We start from the raw sequence: 15,872 nt of genomic DNA on the forward strand, positions 1-15,872 counted from the left end.
CTACAGTTCTAAATCTTTCTATCTTACTCTCAGATTACACTTTGAATCTATCACTTTCTCTTCATTTCCCCAATCAGCAAAATTCCAAGCCACCACCATTTCTCACCCGACTTAACAAAGCAGCTTGTTCCTGCTTATCTTGGGCTGCTTTCACCATCACTTCTCCATTTAGCACAGAGCGACTTTATTAAAAAACAATTTAAATTATATTTCCTTACAAAATATCCAGTAGATTTTTTTTTCACTTAAAAGAAAAATCTAAACTCTACACCATGTCTTATATACGGATCTTATGATCTGGTCCACGTTGAGCTTCCCCTTTTCATCTAAAGCTATTTTCTCATCATAATCTGGTCATACTAGTCTCTATAGTCTTCACTCTTGCTGAGAACTTTCCCACCTCAGGGTCTGTGCATAGTTTGTTCATTCTGCGTGAAAAACATTCCATCAACGTGTTGCAAAGTGATTTCTTCCCATCTTCCACATCTGCACTTAAATGTCACCCTCTCCAAGACGCCGTCCCTAAACACTGCATGAAGGAGAGGCATACCTTCTATAATGCTTGTGTGTTTTCCTCATGGGTTCCATCTCAATCTGTACTTACTTTATACTTTATACTTAATCTGTACCTAAATATCTTTTGTATTAATTTGTCTGTGTCCCAAACTGGAATACTAACTGCTGGCTAGAGATAATATATTTAGGTTCAAAGTAAAGGAACAAAATAGGGAATCAGCCTGGTCAAGGATTATTTCCAGAAGGAAATGTGACCTATCCTACCCATTACCTTTCATGTTTATAATTAGTAGAATTATGGAAAATTATAAAATAAGACTGTAACTATGTACTTATTTGTAGTAATGCACCTGGGCAAAAAAATATCAGAAAATGGAACATTTGGGATTCCAGGTTACTAAATGAGTTGTGCATATTTTCAATATAATGAGTACTGGATGGCAGACTGCTGAACACTGCTATGTTTTATAATGAATATAAGTAAATACCTATATTTTGACATATATATTCCAATCGAAGTTGAGAAATATGTGTAAACAATTATAAGATAAAATAATTCAGATGTCTTGTTTTGGACTGTGACTCACATAACCATTATAAATTCTGGACAAAAATATAACAAAACAATTATTTGATGAAATTGGAGTGACCCAGACTACACAGAGCCTGAAAAAGAGTTTAGTCCTTGAAAGAAGTGAACTGCAGAGGGCGAAGTCCACATTTATGTAGCTTAGTCCCTAACACGACTCTCTAGCTGATTAGTAAGGGGTGGTAAGAAATGGGGAAATCTTCATTATCATTGGCTTAAGGTGTCAGAGGTGTTCAGGGCTGTCACTCAGGGGAGAAACCTGGAAAGGAGGGTGCCATATGATGTGAAGTCAAAAGCTCTGAGTATAAACCTCCTCAAACCCTTGGCTGACCAGTGAGCTGTGCATGTGCATGGGAGTCCCCAACAAGCCCAGGGTCAAACAGCCTGTCCTGCTCCCTGGGCTTTGGTCTGGAAATCTTCCAGGCAATAAGCTAGGACAAGCAGAGGGCTCACCTTGCTTATTTTCCCTCTCTCAGTGGTCACTGACTGCCCTGTGCTGCCCGTAGTCTAGTGTCTGAAAACAATTTTCCCATATATTTTTCCAAGATTTTTAGTTATTTCAGGCAGAAACTGTTAATGACTGGAAGTGGCTCCACTTAAAGCCTTTAAACTTGCATAAGAAATTCAGGAAGTTTTAGAGTAAATTTCATAACATTTTCCACTTAACGTTATATGTTATTTTAAAACTACATTCAATGTATTATACACATACCAGGAGATATTATATCATGGAAGCAAAGAAGACACATAGTTTTACAAGATCAAAAATAAAGTGGTTCTTGTTATTCCTTTGTTTCAAAGTTTCGTTAAAACATGAACTTTCCACTTTTTGGGAACTGGTAGGTAGAAAGTGGGTTTGAGATCATTTCCTAAGCAATACATTTATATTCTCTTCACTGAAGGCAAACAAAACAAAACAGTGGGTGGTTTTGTGTAGCATGAAAACTTATCCCAGGGCTGGCCCTGTGGTGAAGTGGTCAAGTTTGGCGCACTCCACTTCAGCAGCCTGGGTTCAGATCCCGGGCATGGACCTACACCACTTGTCAGCTATGCTGTGGCAGCAACCTGCATATAAAGTGGAGGAAGGTTAGCACAGATGTTAGCTCAGGGCTAATCTTCCTCAAGCCAAAAAAAAAAAAAAAGAGGAGGATTGGCAACAGATGTTAGCTTAGAGCTAATCCTCCTCAGCCAAAAAAAAAAAAAATTTATCTCTACTTCCCTTCCAGTTGATCTTGCCAAGTTTGGGAACAAGAATTTACATAAAGTACAAGCATGTATGAGACTGGCATTGATAGATATGGGAAGAAAACTGCCAGGTCAAATTACAAAAATATACACATCATAACATGTCAAAAATGAGTCCAGTGATATTCTTGGTACCTAAGGGGGAATCTAAATTTTAACATGTTTTCTCAATCCTCAAAGTGAAATAGATTAAAAGGAAAAAAGTCAGATGAAAGATTACAACATATTCATCTACCGCTAGCAATAGAGGGAACAGTGCCTCCCCAGGCTAGCCTGGAAAGTTCCCCTTCTACCGTTGATTCTGAGCTCTTTGGAAGGCCCTGACTATGAAGACACATCCATTTTACCCAGCCAGGCATCCCTTTTGTTCTCCAGAGCCTTGAAGTATAAGCTCTGCAGTCACCTTTAGTGTCTTTAGATTATCACAAAATTTAACCCCAAACATCCAGAGACACCTGGAGATGTGTTGAGGGTACATGTGATTCAGCTCTCTGATGAGTCAGCGATTTCATTGCTCTAAGTGAAGGGTGAATCAAAGAGGTTTCATTATCAGCTTCCAGGAATCAGCATTTCACAAGAGTAATGTTCTTTTTCTCTCCTGAAACATGCAGAAATAGTTAAAAAATTAGTGGAAATTGTGTTGACTTATTAAGTACCTGAGTTCCCTCCTCTGACAAACAATATTTATTGGCTCTCTAGGCCAGTGTTCTAATTTTTTTATGTTTCCTCCCCTTCTAGGAGATTTTTTAGCGTCTTTATCTTCCAATAGTTCCACTAAGTCTTAGTTTCTGCAATCACACACCTTTAACTTCCACTTTTGGGGGGAAATAATTTCTTATTACAGCTTTCTTTTTTTTTATTATGGATACTTAAAAGGCTAAAAATATTAATGGTGATCTTTTGAGTTTTATTACTCCAGCCTTATCTCTGTTTCCTTCTATTTGTTTTTGTTTCCTGTTTTTATTTTGCTTCTGCTTTTAATTTTAGATATTTTCTTTAGATATTTTTTCCTAAATATGTGGTGATCCTTGGCTGCCACTTTGTATTTAGTGATAGAAAACTAAGAATCTAATTGAAAAACACTACTCCCCAATACCCCAAGACACACACACTCCATGAGTATCTTTATGAATTTTCTTTTGGGTTCATCACATTTTAAAGAGGAGACTATTCCAATATCCTAAATAGATTGTAAAACACTTGGTTACCAATGTTTTGTGTAGCACATGGAGAAAGTAAGTAGTGATCTGTACATTCTGTAATTAAATATTCACATAATAACCAGCCTGGAGTGTGGTACCTGAGGCCTCTGTTGTGCCTGACGTCCAGACACTTTGTCTCTCACTCTTTGCAGGGATTAAACCTCCATGCTTCTGCCAGGAGTTAGAGGAACATTCAGGGTTGTAGAATCAACCTGGTAGACCCACTGGTCTCGTTCTTAAAAAAGTCTGTCACATAATCCTCTCATTTTTATTCCTCCATCACGTCTCCCTGCTCATATCTTCTTCAGTGTTGGACATATTTATGATATAAATTGGGTTTTTTTTTTTATTTTGTTTTAGATTCAGAGCTTGTAGTTCAGGTAACCTAGTGCCTGTTCACCTTTCTTCCTACCAGATCTCAATGTAGATAATGCTGTTCTTTCCTCTCCTCTGTTTTTGTCCTTGCGGGAAATACCTTAAAAATTCCATTATGGTCATTTTAGTGACTTGCAGACATACTGGAACTTGTTGTTTAATCCACTGGTTTTAATCAGAAGTTTTACTTTTTTTAAGTTCTTTTCATTTTCATGTTGCAACTAAGTAAAAGTAATTCAAATTTGGTTAAAAAATGTGTAATATTTTGTAACTATCAGCCTAACTAACCATACATACGCATATAAAGAAGTACATTATGAAAATTACTCTCAAATACATTATAAGCTCATCAAGCTATAAGAAGTCTGCTAAATGAAAGGTTAAATGTAAAATTTCTTCCTTGTTATTCCTTTCATAGCATATTTTTAGCACAGTGGGTTAATTTGTAGTAGTATCCTTCCAGCATAGATAAAAAAAGAATAAGGACATTGTACTGAAATAGAAATTAATGGAGGTTCCCTATTTATTTTCCAACAATATACTAGAAAATTTATTTTAAATGCTTTGTGATATTTTCATCATTATTCTTCTGAGGCAATCATTACAAAGAGCAAAAGGATATATTTTATCCTTCTGGAAGACACATTTTCTGAGTAAAGATTTATAATTTCATGCTCACTATTTATTAGACATGGCTGCTATAACCTAACTCTACAAGAAAGAACTAATGTATTATTAATAGAGCTCTATACAAACATGTTTTCATGACATCGGTTTGCCCTCTTGAACTATACCTCTGGGCACCTTGTGAATCATTTATGAGGTGGCTATATGTCTCACAGTTGAAAAGATTGCAAATTTGTAAAGCATACCGTGGCATAGACAAACACACATACAGCCACACACATTATGTGAATTTCTCTCCATGAGAAGTAGTTCCTCATTTGGTAGAATAATAAATATTGAAAACACTAGGTTTACTAATTAGGAAAGATTTTCCCAGATAAATAGATTTTAACCTAGTAGCTGGGAGATAATTGTATTGGGACATCTTGATTGTTTATAGATTTATATCAATGATAAAATATTAGAAGAGGGTTAAAAAAATACTTTGAAAAAAAGTTAACAAAATACAGGTTATCAGACCAGACTATCATATGTTATGGATATAATGGAAATAATCCAAAAGTGTTAAAATAGATAGGTGAACTGTTCTTACCAAATTATAACACTTATCAAATCAACAACACTAAAAATATGTAATTGACTACTATATTATCACACCACACAAAATATATTATACCTGACATGGAAATGCACCCTGTAAGGCGATAGTCACAGGTTAGTTGTCATAAATGTTGACTAAATATTTAGAACATATTTTATTTTAGAAATCTATTCATTTTTAATGAAGTTCATGAACTTCGGGTATTATGTATACTGAGCTGGGCATGTAACAGAATGTAACAGAATGGATCCTACTGCTAGACATTAGTTACAGAACTCTGCTCAACTAAGTCATTGACGTCATGTATTGTTCATAATGTTATCTTCTGGCAAAATACAATCATGGCAGTAATAGATAATAATTTAATAACCATTTTTGTCTGCTCTAAATGCAAGATATATTTGTAATACAGGAAAATAAGAGTTGTTTATATTATGACTAAGTATATCATTAAATCATAATCTAAGTATCCTATCTCACTCATGAACTGGATCTTTTTAAAATTTAATTTATTGTTTCAAATGAACATAAATTTTGCTCATTAGATGTTTGCTGTCTTGAGAAGAAATTCCAATAATAATTTTTCCAGATTTTTTTGCAGGACAATAATTTTAATGGAAGATCATATAAAAATGTTTCATGAAAAATTAGAGTGCATTGAAGAAATTTAAACAACTTTAATAATTCTTAAAATGAGCAAACAATGGCAGAACTATCTTCTAATTGATGAGGAACACTTTTTTATGACTAAATATTTTCAGATTAGCATGATACTGTTTATGTTCTTAGTATTCATTGATTGAGAATGTACTTAATGACAAAAATATAAATTTACTTTTAAAAAAAGGATTAATTACAACTAACTCTACACATATGAAGAACAGCAAAACAAAAATCTGTAAGATTGTTTAGAATATAGACAAAATTTTTCAAGTATGTAGATTAAAAGGCATTCCAGTAATTCCATGGTCCCCTATGGGTCCATTCCCATAAAAGATGTCTCTTTCTTAGCCAATAAAAATATTCAAACTTTTTAGAAAGATTAATTGACAACTGAAGTTTACATGGCTATTAAAATATGTAATCTATCACTAGAGAATTTAATTAAACTTATAATTATCACTTTTATATTTATTAGAAATATAACTATATAAAAGAAAATTCATAGCAAATAAAACTATTTACATGTACTAACATATAGTAAAAAATATAAAGGCGTTTTTCAGAGAAGTTTATTTTGCATCAACTTTAGATAAGAAAGATGTTTGATTTCTAAATAGCATTTCTGTTCAATTTCATTTTTAAAATTGACACACTTTATCTAAAATATGTATTAGGTCTTCTTTGTTAAGATTGATAAAAAAATCTGAACAGGTCTATGATTTAGAAATTGTATTTAAATGTAAGTAATTTAATTGCAATTCCTTAAGTTCTTAGAACATCTGAGTGATCTATAAAAAGAACCCATCATTGTGTTGTCAAAATGAGTGAGTATGACTTTTTATTGGCAGGAACAAATGAGTACAACTGTTTTAACATGACTTTAACATTTTATAATTACACACACGCATTATGTTTTTTGCAACCTTGTGAACTGGGATGAATCAGGTTTCTGGTTATTGTGAAATAAAACAATACAGAATTTTATACTTTAAAATTTTTGTTACTCATCAACTTATAGAAATATAAGTGCTGTATTTATTTTGATCATAATTAAGTGTGACTACCTACACTCAAACTTTTAAGGAGGTCATTTTGATGGCCTAATATGGAGTACCTCAGAAGCAAAAGGGTGAATACTTTGATATCAACAGAAATGTATTTATTCACTAGAACTGCCAACCTTTTTAGCTGTCACACTGTTCACATATCTCTTCTCCTCAAAACCTGTCATCTGGCAGAGTAAAAATTCTGTTTTTTTTCAAGCAGATATTTGACATTAGTCAGAATAATCATTTTCTATGCCTAAATAAAATGGAAAGAAAGAATTCCAAATAAGTGAGACTTCTAGATGTCATGATAGTACTTTTCTAAACACTGTTTTATTCCCAAAGATTATTACTGTGCTTAAGTCAATGTATGTGCACTGCCTGGGTGAAAAAAATGAATCTCAAAGTGAAAATATTTTTCAGATTTTTATTTGAGGATAAAATAAGTCTTCTACCACCTCCTGAAGTTCTAGAAATATAGAGCAGAATTTAACTGAATAATGCATTAAGTATTTTAAATGCGAATTGTAGTTTTGCTTGTTTTATGTCACATTTTCAGTGGTTAACAGGAATAGTTAATTCTAAGCCAATTTAGAAATACAAATATTCTCACAAAAATCAAGTCAAAGTTTTAAAACTTCAAACTTTTATGGTAAAATTTGAAATGGGGTGCTGGCCTAGTGGCGTAGTGGTTAAGTTTGCACACTCCTCTTTTGCAGCCCTGGATTCAAGGGTTCGGATCCCAGGCATGGACTTACACACGGCTTATCAAGCTGTGCTGTGGTGGTGTCCCACAAACAAAATAGAGGAAGATTGGCACAGATGTTAGCTCAGCGACAACCTTCCTCAAGTGAAAAGAGAAAGATTGGCAACAGATGTTAGCTCAGGGCCAATCTTCCTCACCAAAAAAAAAAATAAATAAATAAAATTGAAATGAGTTGAATTGTTTTTTAAAGAGAATATGGTGTTGCAAAAAAGGGGCAAAAAGTCTGATAGATTGTTCTTCAAACTTTTTACTTTGTTTTTTTAAAACATAAGAAGCACAGAGACTAATGTTATAGACACAAGTTGTACACGACACTCAAAATTGATATGTATGGATATTTTTTCCATTTTCATTCCCCAACAGACATTTCCAGAAAAAAAATTGTGTGTATTGTTCTAGTCCATATTTCTATATATTGACTATATGCTTATTCATAAACTTTATGATGATACTTTTTACAAATAAGTTTGTAGTTCACATAACTTCCATCCTATTATCCTGTCTTATAGCAACTTGTAATTTCCATTTAACATAATTTTTGCATACACATCCATGTTGATACGTGTAGATCAAGGCAACTTGTGTTTTTTGCTCCATAGTATCACATTATATGATTATGGGGAATTCTTTTTTGATCATTGGTTATTCTGGTTTCTTTTTTCATAGATTACTTGTTCTTAATTTTATAATGATTTATTTTTATATTTATTTGTCTTTTTCTTATTTGAAGATTTAGAATGTCTTTTGTTTTATAAAATATTTATTTTTAATATGGTAAAATTTATCAGTTCTTTAAGATTCTTGCTTTCTCCTTTTTAAGATATATTTCCATATATCAAGATAAAAAGATTTTCTCTAAGTTTTAATTTCTAAAGACTTAATTGTTTTCATGTTTTTACGATATTGAGAGATTTGATACCTAAATTGTTCTTTTGGTATATTTGTTAAATTTTTCAAACTTTTGGAAAATTCTATTGAATAGTGTTTTCCTGATTATTTTTAAGGCTTTTTCTATCAAATTACAACAAAATACATTTACATTTTGTCCTCTGACTCCTTATTCCATTCCATTGGTTTATTTTTATAATTCTGTACAAAACTACTAGGTTTTAATTAGCATCTTTTTAAAACTATGTCTTGATTTCTATTAAAAATTGCTCTCCATTTTTTGGGGTTTTTTGTCAGAATAGTCTTGGCTTTGAAGACCATTTGTCATATTGCTATTGTTTTGCTTCAAATGAAAAACTACCATGCCTTTCAATCATGTTTTTCAGTTTTCTCTCAGTCATGTATTGTGTAATTTTTATTAGATTTATTCATAAATATTTTAGAATTTTGTTGCTATTTTAAATGATGTCTCTAGAGTCTTATTTTATTTTCTGTTTTTCATATATTACTTCTTTCTCCTTCCCTCCTCCTTGTATTCCTAGCCCTACCCCATTCCTATTCCTCTCCTCTCTGTCTTTCACTCTCTCTTTCTCTCATCTTACTGCCTCTGAGATTCAATAGCTGTAGTGATGGTGGGCTTTTAATTGTCTTGCTGGAAATATTCCTGTGATTGGAATCTCTCTTCTTTCCTGCTGCTTCTGACTTGATTCAAGACAGAGTGTACGCTGTTCTAAGGGCTCATGTAAGTATATTAGACTCACCCTGATAATCCATGATCATGTCCCTATTTTCAGGTCCTTAACCTTAATCATATCTGCAACGTCTCTTGCCATGTAAGGTAACGTATTCACAGTTTCCAGTGATTAGGGTCTTGCCAGCTCTGGGGGCAATTCTGCCCACTACACAATGTTTAGCCCTTGATTCACAATGTAAGGTAAAGAAGTTTAACTTGAAGGTCCTGGTGGAAATTGATAAGGAAATGATAAAATAACAACATACAAATAGCATTTATTATGTGACAGACACTGATGTAAACATTTTGTATTTAATCCTCACAACTATTGTGTGAACTATGATTGGTGTCCTAGTTTTATACGTGAGGAAACTGAGGCACGGATTAATTAAACATACATAGTGCTAAAAAGAAATAGAGAGAGAAGACGACAAAGGCAGGAAGGCAGGAAGAAGGAAGAAAGGAAGGAACGAAGGAAGGAAGGGAGGAAAGAAGGAAAGAAAGGAGTTTTGATTTTGTTAAGAGAGATGAGAAAACTACGTTGTTCCATAAACTGTATGGTTCAGTCATTTAGTATTTGTCTATCTTCGGGAGACAATACATCTCAAATTGATATAATTTCTCTAGCAAGATTACATTTATAGTTAATCTCCAACACTATTCATTTTCATCTATATTGGGTTGGAGACAATTCCCTTTCATCAATGATGGTTATCAATAAAATAGACAGATATGGAAGAAATTGCTGTCTTAAATTGGAGGAAACTGTCACGAAGGACTATTTTTCATATGCATGAGTCCTCAAAAGACTGTGCAAGATCATTCTGAGTGACAGGAGACATGCTGTCAGTACAAAATATCACAAAAGCCATGATAAAAACTTTGTGCTACAGCAGACTGCTGCACTTGAATTAGGTATACACTGTACCAGAAGGGGGAGAAAAAAGAATATTATATAAATATCATATAGCTTCTTGCCAAATAAGATCATTTTTTAAGGGATAAATTATTTACAGAAGGTGGGAAATTAGCATAGGAATTTCTAAAGCAATAGTATTTGAGAATGTAAAGCTATTCATTCTTGATTTATATTTTCTGATTTTCTATCAATGATTCATAGCTGAATTTATTCCTCCAATGCCTTACAAAGGAATAAATGTTAGATGGGAAAATTATCACTAAACTTATTGGTATGTAGTATCTCATTTTCTTTTTAATGCTGTTTGGATCAAAAACAAATATTAACCCTCTAAATGTTCACTTGTTATTCAGAATGCCTTCTTTTAGTCTCTTCACTCTGGCTTCACTATCATGGAAATTATCCTATGTTTGCATTTATTACATATATCTCTCTGCCCATCAAAATAGTTCTTTGGGAACAGGTGTTGTATTATTTGCAAAATACTGACATATAGGAGACATTGAATACGTGTTGACTGACGGAATAAATCAACGGAAATTTATTGCCCTCTCTATCACAGAGAGAGAGGGGGACAAGAGCAAGCAGTTGGAGTAGAACAATATTTGCATAAAAGAGAAATATGTCCAAAAGGAAGTGGTCAACATTGCCAAATGCTGCAAAATGATTAAGGAGAACAAAGACCAAAAGGCTCTAGAAGCCAGATTGTAATGAGAAAGAACATTAAAACAAGGTGAAGAAAGAGCAGCAGTAGGTGGAAAAACCAATTTAATATATCCTGTAGAAAATAGAAGTAAAAAACTGGTTACAGAAACTTAGTGGACAGCAAGGGCAAATAAGTTTGTTTGCAAGGGAAGGACTCAGGCTGAAGCAAAAGAAAGGAAATAATACGTTATGCAGTAGGAATGGAAACAGATAGAAAGAACCTGTTAAATTTATTTTTATGGCAATTTGCTGAGATATTCTTCTACTTTTATTGTCCTTTCTACAAAACAGTGTTCTCCTAATTGAATTAATAAATTTATAAAACTTGGCATTGCATATGGCTAAACAGCAAGGAAAAGGCATTTAAAAATTAAATTTAGTGATCGATTTCTTTGTTGTTTATTTATTTATATTCCACCTCATTCCACAAAGCAGTTGAGATAGTTGGCCGCAGCTAATATTCACACATCACATTGCTGTTTATGAAGTATGTTACATAAATGATATCTTGATCCAATGAAGTCTTATCAATGTAAGAAGAAAGAGAATGAAAACTATTTTGCAAGAGGATACTGAAAGTCAGTTCAGGGCAGAAAATATATATGGAATATATACTTTTTGGTTTTTAGATCCCCAAGAGAGATGCCCAAGAATTCCTGTCTGGATAGGTATACACTTTAACGAAAGAAGCAAACATATAAATGAGCCAATTCCAATATAAGCATTAAAATAAAGACATGTACAGTGTGATGTCACAGTAAAGAAAGGGAAGGGCATTTCAGAGTTTTGTAGAGGTGTTGATAATTGATTGGAAAAGAGAGGAGGTGAAGAATCACAGGATAGACTCCAGGTTACAGATTTGTGTATCTGGGATACATTTTTGCCATTAACTTAGGTTATATATATATGTGAAATTTAACACTCACGATAATAGATGTTCAGTTATATTTTGAAAATTACAAGTTTAAGATATCTTTGAGACATACAGACCTGACTTACAATAATAAATAGATGAGGTAGAAATGCAGGTTGAGGTCAGGGTTAAAGAGAAGCATTGGGAATCATTAGCATACTGATGAAATTTTCCATCGGGAGAGTAAATTAAATTCACCAAGGAGAAGGTGCAGAAAAAGAAGTACAATGGACGAGTTTACAAGTCCCTGTGAGATCCAATGTTTAAGAGTCAAGTATAAAAGTCAAAGCCCCTAAAAGTGAATACAAAGGACTGAGAAAGAAAAATCAGAAAAATAGTGTCATGTAAGCTAGAAGGAGCAAAGAGTTTAAATACTGACTGTTAAACAGCATTAGAGAGTCTCAGTGAGACAAACACTGAAGAATGTATTCGAGAAAAATAGCTTTAGTGGAATGGAAGAAATGGAAGCTGTGTTAATATATTTGAAGATGGGAGATGAATAGTAAAGCTATCAATGACTGCATAATTTTTACAATACTTGGCTGAGAGAGAAGTCCAAAAAACCAGGAACCCTAAAAGAAAAATGTAGAGAGGATATAAAAATACAATTTAGACAAAAACCCAAATTACTCACATACATAACGGATTCATTGAATGGGTTGACCTTAATGGGGCACCAATAAGAAATGGTGTCATTTTTATTCAACTCCTGTGTTCAGTTAGGCTCTGCCAGTTCTCTCATATTTTCCCTTTGATGATCTCTTTGAATCCTAGAGCCTTCCTTTTACTTTTAGGTGATTAGTCTCATTTTGGTGATTGCTATTCATCTTCAGATATTATAATGTCCTGTACGGGCCTGTGTCAAACTTGAATGTCACAGCAAATACAATTACTTATCTTATTCTGGGCTTACAGCAGAACAGTGGAAGATGTGGGAGCATGATCTATTCTTCTACTTCTTGTACTCTTTGAGTTGTCTTCACTTCCCTAGCCTGTATCTCCTTTTCCTACAGAGTTGCAGGATGGGTATAGTTAGGAGAAAAAGGGCAAAAGCATTTCACTATGTGGTGTAGGTAATGGTTCTTTCTTGGATATCAGTGCTTTTGTGATCAGGAAACACAATATCCTGTGCACAACACATTTTGAGGGCTAATTCAGATAAGCCTCTAAGATTCAGCAGATAATCAGCTAACAGTTTCCCCTCTTTATAGGCTTGTCAGACTTCACCAAAGAGCCTTCTTGCAGACCCTTCACAAGGCTTGGGGTGCCAGTAGCAGGAGCCGTGGGAGATGGAATCACAAGAGATTAGCTTTTATGAAAATGCATTGCCCACATCAGGGATCTGCCTTCCTGTGCCTTAATGAGGCCCCCAAGAATGTAAATGAAAGAAGCGGAGCCTGGAAACTGCAACATGTAAACACCTGCAGTAGAACCATCACTGAAGTTTGAATTCATGTAGTGGCAGTCGTATAAAAATTTCACCTCTTTACACTAATTCCTTCTCCTCTCACCCCAACTGGAAAGAGCCACTAGTGTAGGAAGGGATGGAGGCAATGAGAGAGAAGGAGCAACGCCAGAGCAGCCGTGCTTCTCTTCCCTGCTGCAGCTCCTTGAGCCTAAGATAGGTCTCCAACTGGATTTAGGGGCTTTGAATTAGATGAGAGATTGATGTCTTAAATTGAACTAGACTGAAAGTTTTAATGCTTGAAGACACACCTAAATTATTGAATGAGACTGATTTAATAACAAAAAGTGACTAATGAGCTAAATACAGGATCCTACCGTCTAATCAACTAAAATCAGAGATCTCACCGAATGTCAAACTTTACTAAATAATTTCAAGGATACAGGGAAGCAAGAGTCTCAGAGAAGCAAAAACAGGTCTAGGAAACTGAGGCAGTTCCTCAGGCCCCCACCTTTCCCTGTCAGATATGCATCTTTGGCACAGGAGAGATGAGGTCCCTGATAAGGCTTGTGGAGTCCATCACACAGACAATCGCAAGCGTTTTAATTATGACACATCTCCATTTTATATCAGAGATGCATAGCTCACATAGAATTCTCCAGGGTATCACGTCTCAGAGATCCTAGATTCTATTTAGTACAGGTTAGTCTTAGGCAGAGACATCCTATTAAGGATATTTTAATGATAAGTTCTCTTCCTCTCAGCAGATACCATTTTTTCTATTTACCTGCGAGTACAGATGACAGCAAATTAGTCTAGTTCACCTGTTTTATGTATTTTTGCCTCTGGAAATGCTCCCATTTTTTAAAAGAGTGGATGAGAGATTTAAATAGGCTACTTTAACTCTAGTTTCTCAACTGGAAAGCTCTGAAATCTTCTTGTGATGTCATTAAAAGTAAAGAAATATCCAATTGAGCACGTTTGAAGGTAGAACTCAGTGTGATAAAAAGAGTATCAAGAGAGGATAAAATCTACTATTCAGGGAAATACTATTTAAACTGAGATGCCACTTCACACTCAGAAGAATGGCAAAAATAAGAAAGTTATATAACACTAGATATTGGATAGGATGTGAGAAAATGGGAAGCTTATGCATTGCTGTAAATAAAATGTGACCTAGAAACCCCACTTTAGAATATACATTCTGGAGAATATCTTGCACTGATTCATGGGAGAGTAGGTGGGAGAATGTTCAGTGTAGCATCATTTGTGGTGGTAGAGAGTAGGAGCCAACCTAGATACCCTTCCTCTGAATAACTGGATAAGGAAAACGTGAAAAATGGTATTATAGAGTTCCATGCAACAGTTAGAAGCAACAAGCTAAATGTAATTAGCAACATAGCTACATATTCACATCATGGTGTTGAATGAATAACAAGGTCAGAATAGCAAAATATCATTCATGTAGATTTAAACATGTGTAATATACACATAAAACAACAATACATATTTTACAAGGGCACATATTTTTTCAAATACATACATACATACATATGTGTTTGAGTAAATATCAATGGGCAGCAGAGTATATGTGGATATGAAAGGAATACAATTGATATTAAATGTTCAATAAGAGTGGCATTCTACTGATGGTGATAGTATGCTTTCCACTAGTGAAAATGACTCAATCTCAATGACAACTCAATCATTTATACTTGCGGTCTAAAAGTAAATGAAGGAAGGAAGATAAAAAGGAAGGGAAAGAGAACAATAGGATAGTTTGCACCAGTGTGGATCCAGAATCTAATGAAGATTTTATTTAGTAAAGTGTGGTTATAATTGCTGCCGTTTTGTTTACCTTTCTAAGGAGAGAAGATATAATTACATATTCAGAATGAAGGAAATGGACTTTAGGGGAAGCATTCACAACATAGAAAAGAGTTTCTCAGAGAGATAAACTTTTTCTAAGGTAAAAAGCTACTGTGTGAACAATCCAAAATGGTAAGCCCAAAATTGTGACTCAAAATCCAGCATTTTTCTAGCATATTTATAAACTGTGTACAAATAAATGTAAAATCATTCAACCTATTTGATACATAGAATCATCTCATGTTTGATTCTGATCTGTTCATAAAGAATCAGTTTCTGTTCTTATTTTGACTTATTGTACAAATTGAAATGTTTACTCAAATATGCTTTTAACATCTACATCAGGCTACTGTTATGACTATGCTGTGAAAACTCTGGAAAACAATATATGTATATTGAAAAGTTGTATTGACTTTAAGGCTAGAAATTTCTAGTAAAAATTTATATTTGAGTCACCATGTTTCAAATTATTTTTTATGATACATATTGATTTTTGTTCAATATGACATAAGTGTTTTTCATGTTTATGGTTAACTCACTGTATACATTAGAAATTTTAGAAACACTTTAACAGAATTATACAACCACTATTAATTATAGAATGTGCTTTAATTTCCTTTACATCACTTGGTAACTCACAAATATTATGTCTTCTTAATTCAGTAAAGGCTTATTCTTAGTAGCATTTGCTATTTTTAAATAAAGTACAGAGTGATATTTTACAATATAAGTAAGCCTGTCTCCAGTGTCTAAACTCTCAGATATGAAATTTTGCTTTTTAAATGAATACTATCATATGAAATGTTCATA

At 33.7% G+C, this 15,872-nt stretch overlaps 1 long non-coding RNA gene across 1 annotated transcript in view; it reads right to left on the reverse strand.

Moving 5' to 3' along the window:
* Nucleotides 1-2,587: 2,587 nt before the first annotated feature.
* Nucleotides 2,588-15,872, reverse strand: part of LOC147916419 (uncharacterized) — a 164,486-nt gene continuing 151,201 nt past the window's right edge. The window contains exon 3 of the long non-coding RNA XR_015552900.1: nt 2,588-2,948. This is a non-coding gene — a long non-coding RNA (uncharacterized LOC147916419). The remainder of the gene's footprint in view (nt 2,949-15,872) is intronic.

Source organism: Ceratotherium simum, chromosome 8 (genome assembly GCF_057802395.1).
Source record: "Ceratotherium simum simum isolate JZ-2026a chromosome 8, ASM5780239v1, whole genome shotgun sequence".
Taxonomy (NCBI): Eukaryota; Metazoa; Chordata; class Mammalia; order Perissodactyla; family Rhinocerotidae; genus Ceratotherium; species Ceratotherium simum.